At 52.8% G+C, this 7634-nt stretch overlaps 1 long non-coding RNA gene across 1 annotated transcript; it reads left to right on the forward strand.

Moving 5' to 3' along the window:
- Window positions 1-2497: 2497 nt before the first annotated feature.
- Window positions 2498-6714, forward strand: LOC309613052. The gene is made up of 2 exons (XR_014235497.1): window positions 2498-3368; window positions 5092-6714. It is a non-coding gene; the product is annotated as an uncharacterized lncRNA (long non-coding RNA).
- Window positions 6715-7634: the final 920 nt, after the last annotated feature.

Genomic DNA, 7634 nt, shown 5'->3' on the forward strand with positions numbered 1-7634 from the left:
CATAACTTGCCTGGGAGACAAAGCAAGTGAGAGGAGGAGCAAGCATTGGAGTCCTGGCCTTTTGAGGTCACCATCCCTGCTGCAATGCCTGGGACAGTGGACACTTAATAGATATTTGTTTCACGAAGGAGTTTCCAATAGTGGAAACTAAAGTGAGGGTTTTTCTGGGTTCCGGGGACCAGTCTAACTTCTAAATGATTTGCTCTACAAGAAAAGGCTGTCCCTCACCACCACCCATCCCTGCCAGCCTCCGGCCTCCCAGCCATCCCCTTGAGCCTCCACCCTAACCACACAGCACTGACATCAGCCGGGCCCCTTTGACCTTGCTTTGTAGTAACCAATTAGCTTGACTTCTGTTCCCATGGTTATGTACACTTCCATTGGCAACTAGTGCATTTCCCCAGAAACGGGCCCACAGCCCTGGTCCTGCTGGCATCCTGCCAGTGGGTTCATCTTTTTCTCCTGGATGTCTGATGAGAACTGTCCTGCTGGGACAACAGAGGGACAGAACAGAGAAGCAGGAGAAAATGCATTCAAATGCATTCAATAAACGTTTCTGGAGCATCTACAACACGCCCTGCCCAGTGAGCGCTGCTGGAGATACAGGAGGCATTAAGGTGCTGTTGCTGTCCTCCAGGAGCTTTTGCAGGGCTTTTAAATCTCATGGGTCCCCTGGGAAATACACTCAGAGGTAAAGATTAAAGTGTAAGATGTTGTTTAGAAAGTGGTCTTGGGAAAAACACCTGTGGAAGGGAGGCAAAGGAGGCAGGTCTCGGCAGAGGGAGAAGTCGAGCTTCGAGGCAGTTCCGACAAAGGCCTCAGTCAACCCCATGGGGAACTTTGGAGCTGGGATGACCCTTCAGAGTTGTCCCAAGTTGGGGTGAGAGGTTCAGGCCTTTGCACTTCCACATTGATCTGTCTTGGAATTGGGCCTACCCTGGAAGGAGGCACGACCTTGGCAGTTTTCTTCCAATCAAGACAATCTCCAAAGAGGGCTGCCTTCCAGCCACGCTGGGGTAGCAAGTCTCTCATTCCCAGTGGGGGGATCTGAACATCCCATCACAGCATCCACCACACGTAGGGTCCACAGTCTGGCTTCAGGGACGACCAGGGATCCCTGAAGAGGGAAGCAGCATCTGGCACATATATCATTTTTCTGGGGGAGGGTTCCTTGACCCCCAAAAGATTAAGAACCACTTGTCTAGGGAAAGCCAGACTTGTCCAAAACTTCAAAACATGATCAGAGATGCACACTATTGGTGCTCAATGAGTATGAATGGATGGATGGATGGGTGGATGGATGGATGCCACATGGAAGAATGTATGGGAGGCAGAGAGAAGGGAGTAACCAGTTCTGCCTGGGGCAGGAGGAGAGCAAAGATTCCCAGGGGCAGCTGACCCTTTTGAAGTGAGACTTGAAGGCTGAGTAGAACTTGCCAAGCAGACAAAAGGAGATAGGCATACCAGACAGGGGCAAGAGCAGATGCAAAGACCCAGGTATGAGCGAACATGGGGATGGTGTGTTTCAGCACCGCAGGGGTTAGTTCACCATGGCTGGCCACAGGTGCACATGGGTAAGAGGAGGGGGAGGGACGTTTTCTCCTTTAAAAAGCCCACAGGTTCCAAGGAGGTATCCTGATGGGAACCACTTCTTGAACAAGCAGGTATCTCCCCTCCCCCCACTAACACTTAACAATTGCCCCAGTCTCCAGGTGGGGGGAGGGGGAGGTCCTAAAGATAATCCCAGGCAAGTGTAGAGCATCTGGTCACTTACCACCTCCTTTCCCATCCTCCTTTGCTCCTGCAGTCCGTTCCTGAGAGGTCAGTGTTACCAGCCAGCCGCCCCACTTTCCAGAGGAGCAATGGGCTCCAGAGGCCAGGTGACTTTCCCGAGGTCAGTCACCTCCGTGGCTCCTAAGCGCAGCCAGGAGCCCCCTCTGCAGACTCACGCCTCCCAGCGCCCTGTTTTCCACCTCTCTGCTCTGCAGCCCTCCAGTTGGAATGCGTGCAGTCTCACCTGCCTCCTGGGATTCAGCCCCTCTGGTTAGGGGGGGGCAGGGGACCAAGGGTCTGGCGGGGGGGCGGAGGGGGATGCAGCATCCCCCCGGCCATGTTTTGCTCTGGGAGGAGTCCCCACTGAGCCAGAGCCTCCGTCCCGTTCTAGGGCTACCCCATGAATCAAACATGCCCCCGTGGTTAACTCAGTAATGCTTTTATTAATAGTTAATTATTCAATGCGCACTGGGGAAATGAGCCTCACTCAGGCCTTGTAAATTAAGGCAGTGATCTCGTGAAAGAAGCCAGTGGGAGTTCATTCCCCCCTCCCGTCGCTGCACCTCCTGGCTCTCCATTTAACGATACTAGATAATGGGGGGCTGGGGGGGCGATCAGGGGACAGGGATCTTCTCCGGTGGAGGTGAGAAGGGGCAGATGAACATCCTCTGGTTTCCTCCGAGAGAAAGGGCCCAAGGAGGGTGTGGCGAACGACCAGCTGGGAGGTGTGATCCCGCACCGTGGCGGTTGTCATCGGCCTGTGTTCCTTGTCACTGCTGGGGACTCAGCACGGCCCCCAGGGACTCGCGTCCAGGGCAGGGCCACCTGTCCCAGGTGTGGGACTCCCAGGCGGAGAGGAGCCCGTCTCAGACGCTCCCGTCTCTGAGCCGCAGGCCTCCCTCCCCCACGCGGCCTTTCTCATTTCACCAGTGTCAGACTTCCTGGGCGAGGTTTTTGTTGTGGCTGAAGCCAATTTCCCGTTCTGAATTTGCAGCTGAGCTGCATAAGGGGCTTGTTCTAACCTGGTTTGGCTTTTCTAAATTTAACTATCTCCCATGTTTTGTTTCCCTGGAGACAGAAACCCCTCTTTATCTTCCTGGGTAATGAAAGCCAGCACCTGCTTTGAACCTACTATGTGCGAGGGCCTGTCCCCCTGGTTTATGTCGACTCATTCTAATGTTCAGCTCTGTCTTTGGTACAGTGACCCCGCCTCCCTGGGTCTCCATCTCTTCATGTGAAAATGGAGATATAATACTCTCTGGGTCTGGAGTAATTGTGATGATTAAATGAAGTAATAGATGTAAAGTACTTAGAACCCTACTGAACACATAGTAAGTTTTCTCTAAGGGGTAGCTGCTATTACTATCTTCTTCACAACCGCGCTGCCCTTTTACAGACGGGCAAAGTGAGGTTTTACATGCGTGCTTTGGCTTTTGTTCAAGGACGCTCGACCCAGAAGTTCATGCTGCCAAAGCTCATCACTTTCCTTCCATGGAGGCAAGATGGGGAGCCAATCTCTTCTCCAGAAAAGCGCATTGGCCAAGTCCCAAGATGATGGGCGTCCATCCGCCATCAAGCAGGAAAATATGAAACAGGTGAGCTCCTGGTGGCCTCCGCCAAGGCCACTCAAAGACAGGGATTTTCAGAGAGCCTCTGGGGGTTAAACACTGCCCCCGTGGTTGTGATGGTCCCTGGCCTGATGAGGGTTTTCCTGGGACAGGTGATGCAGAGGGTTGGGGACAGATGGCCTCCCAAACCCCATGCCAGCTGTGAACTGCCTTGCAGGTGAAGGTCGGCTTCTCTGCTGTGACCTTCCCCTCCCCCAAACTGCCAGAACCACACATGGGCAAAGAGTCTGGGGTGGGGATTGAGGAGTACGGCTCCAGGTTCGTCTGTAATATGTAGCGTCAGATTTAAATGTCACTGCTGCAGGCGGCTGACCCGGGTTCCCACACAATGGGCCGCGAGGGGCGCCTTCGCCGCCTCTTCATCTTCCTGGCGGTAGCTGACCAAAGGGAGGGAGATTTGGTTTCTTAAAAAACTAAACACTTGTTGAGCACTCTGGCGTTGCCTGGGCAACAGCCGAGGGGGGAGAGAGAAGCATCTTATTGTTTAAAGTTATTCTTGCTCTGTCAAAGGTTGCTCTGAAAAGACCCGAATTCTCCAAGCAGCCAGGCTGGTCCTCTCTCTCAATCTGTCCCCTGGCCCGGCCGGCTGTGCAGTCCCAGCTCCTGTCCTCCCTCAGCCCCCAGCCCCACTTCCAGGTCCGGGGCTGTGGGAGGGGTCCTGGCCATGCTGGACATCAGGATCCTGGAGGCAAGTTCCCTCCATACTCTGTGCGTTCACCCCCAGGCCCAGGGGGCTCGTGGAATAAACGCACAAGCAACAGGCCGGCAAGGAGAATCCCTGCTGCCCCACCATGGGCTGCGTTTCCAGCACCCGACCTGGGATATGGACACAAGTGTGGCTCCGTGACTTAGGGGTCAGCTCACAGAAGTGCCTAAACTTGATTGGGGTAGGGGTGGGGGGAGTCCTGGCCGTATAATCCAGAGGTGGGCATCTTGGTCCTCAAGCCCAACCAGGGGCGAGACAAAGGTGACCTTGTGCCAGGTCATTGCTCGGGGGCCATGGCTGAGTGCAGCCGCCAGGATCCTTGGAGACGGTGTAAGTGGCACCCCGTGCCCCTCTACCCCTCTCGCGACACTGTTTCAGAATTGTTTACTTGTCTGTCTTCCCCACGAGACTGTCAGCTCCCTGACAGCAGAGCCGCATCTATTCATCTCTGTGTATTCTTGTAAGCTGCCGCAAATCCTTTCAGGAGCAAGGCAAATTCTGAAAATCCAGATGAGATGTACATATATTTTTAATTAAAACATGTTTACATAGTGAATACATACACATGATACAAAATTCAAAGTTCAAAAGGAATGAATACCCATATCTCCTGCTGCCCAGTCTCCCTTTATGGGGACAGCCATGGTTTCCAGCTTCCGATGTATCCTTCCAGAGATATTCCACTCATATAGAAGCAAATGGGCATCAAATAAAATATATTAGTCACACCCCTAGCTCCTGTGTCTAGCACAGGGCCCAGTATATGGTAGATGCTTGATAAAAGTTTGTCTGATAGTTGGACACACAAACAGGTGATGGATGGATGGATGGATGGATAGATGGATGGTTAGGTGAATGGATAGATGGATGGATGGATGGATGGGTGGATGGATGGATAAATGGATGGATGGTTAGGTGGATGGATGGGTGCCGCTCTTGTACTGTTAGTTCCCTTTTCACCCAGATGTCTGGGTTCCCCAACAGGGAGTTCCTTGAGAGGAAGATGGAGGCCCAGCATCAGACACATTTGGTCTGAGGGGTCCGTGTTCTTCAGATGGAGACATTTAATAGGCAGTTGGATTGTGCTTGTATCAGGTAGGAGTCTTATTCGACTGCTAATAACAGAGACCCAACTACAAGGGCTTGAGTCCATAAAGGTTTTCTTTTTCTCGTGATGAGAAGTTTATAGGGGTTCAGCCCTCAAGGATACCAGAGTTGAGGTCACTGTGATGTCCTTGACCTTTCTCTCGTGGTCTCAAAAAAGCTGTTGGGGGAGGGGGCTCCAACCATCATGTCCAAGTTACAGGGAGGAAGAAGAGGGGCAAAAGGATGCTTCCACCTCCTATAAGAAGCCTGTTCCTGGAGGCCCCACCAAATGACTTCTAATCATTTCTCCACGGCAACCCCTAGCAGCAAAGGAGGCTGGGATGTATGGCTTTTAAGATGGGCATGTTACTCCCCCAGATAATATTGGGGATCTATTAGCAAGGAAGAAGAGGGAGCTGGATAGAGTAGGCGACTCACAGCCCCTGCCACCCCTGCCCAGGGTGGAGACTCTGGGCCCCGGGAATGGACACAGCAGGAAGGCGCATCCCAGAAAAGAGCATACACTAAAGCACAGAGGCATGAAAGCTCACGGCACATTCGACCTACATCCTGTGGACTCTCACCTCAAATATCTCCGAGTAGTACCACTTCTCCTGCCCCTGGTCCTGGCCACCGTCATCCCCTGGGTGACTGCGGCAGCCTGGCGCCTGGTCTCCCCACTCCCTCTCTGACCCCGTGCTCAGCGCTCCGTTGCCTGCCCAGTATCCGCAGTGACCCCCGCACCCATAAATCAGAATGCACGACTCCCTGCTTAACTCCCAGCAGCAGCTCGACTCGGAATGAGACCCCAGGTCCTCACCCAGGCCTTCACGGCCTTCCTTGACATGGCCCCTGCCCTCCGCATCCTCTCCCACCATCAGTCACTTCGCTCCATCCGTGCCCCCTCCCACTGCGGAGTCCTCCTCTTGCCCCCGAGGCCTGGAGTGAATTTCACTCTGAACCTTCCCGTGGCAGCTTCTCTGCCTCCTTCAGGTTGCCACTCAAATATCACTTCCCCAGAGACTCCCCCAGCCCCACCCCTCTTCTACCTACCCCCCTCTCCTCGCCATCACTCTCTACTCCAGGACTTAACCCATTTGGGGCCACGGACCCCTGGGCCTCTGGAGAAGCCTATGGACCCCTTCCCAGAATAACGTTTTTAAATACATAGAAGATATGTAGAATTACAAAGGAAGCCGATTATATTGAAATGCTGTTTTCAAAATATTTACAAAACAAATGTGATATAGCACTATAGGTGCGTCTCTATTAACGCATTAGATAACAAGATCTAGCAGCACCTCTATTAACTCCCACAAATTTGAAGCAGTGATGAGTGCCAATGATATTTTGAAACGTCTGCGACCACTGTAATGTAATAGGAAAGATCTGATTTCTGCTGGTGACAAAGTCACAGGCATTGCCAATACTACACAGTGTGTTGCCAACACTTTCAATTGAGGAGAAATGCTATATTTCAGTGAATTTAGTGAAATAAAAATGTAAATTTTCCCCCTTTGATTTCACTGACCCCCTGTATTCTGTCTGTAGCTCCCTCGGAGGAGTCTGGTTGGTTTTGGTTTTGGTTTTCTTGAAAGCCCCTTTCTCTGCCTGACATTACACATTTACCTCTTAACTTGCTTACTGTCAGTTCCGCCCAGGAGGGCAGGGATTTTATCTCTTCTGTTCTCTGCTGTGTTCTCTCTAGAACACTGCCAGGCACATAAGTAATCAATAAGTATATATTTTTAAATAAATGAACAAGCAAGGGATGAGGCTGGAGAGGCTGGAGACACAGGGAGGCTGGAGGCAGATCTGGGGGGCCTTGAATGCCACACTCAGCAGCGTGGCTGTGACCGGCAGTGATGGACGCACCCTGGGAGGGAGGATGGGCCTGGGAGAGAACACTGTCCCCACGGCAGCCAGGCTGACAGTTGGGATGACTGGGGAGGTGAGAGATGGCCGAGGCCGCCTTCCAGAGGCAGCTTTCTGAGGGAGGCTTGGGCATCAACCACTTAGCATCATTCGTGAATGTCAGCAGCCGCTTCACTCCCTGCCTTCCTGCCTCCTCCTTCCGTCCTCCCCCCCACCAACCCCGGATGTTAAACAGGAACCCTGGAGAAGCCATGGTTTCTCAGTGTTTCCCGGGCAATAAAGATGTGCCAGACAACGGGACAGGGCCCACGGGGCTGAGGAGGCAGGCACGGGGGTGGGCGGGTGAGAAGAGGTTCCCAAGGCAGCTACTGCGGAGCGGGGGTCCTGGTGTGTCAGACCCTGGGGTCAAGTTGTTGAAGGGTCACCCCTCCCAGACTGTGGCTGGCTATTCAGAACCAGGGATTTTACAGCAACCTGAAAATCCAGGGAAAGACCAAACTTCTGGAATCAGCTGGCCTTCGGCCACTTGTTCCTTAATTGCACACAGTTGAACAGGTCACATAAAT

The sequence above is a fragment of the Balaenoptera borealis genome, assembly GCF_965194805.1.
Source record: "Balaenoptera borealis genome assembly, chromosome: 16".
Lineage (NCBI taxonomy): Eukaryota > Metazoa > Chordata > Mammalia > Artiodactyla > Balaenopteridae > Balaenoptera > Balaenoptera borealis.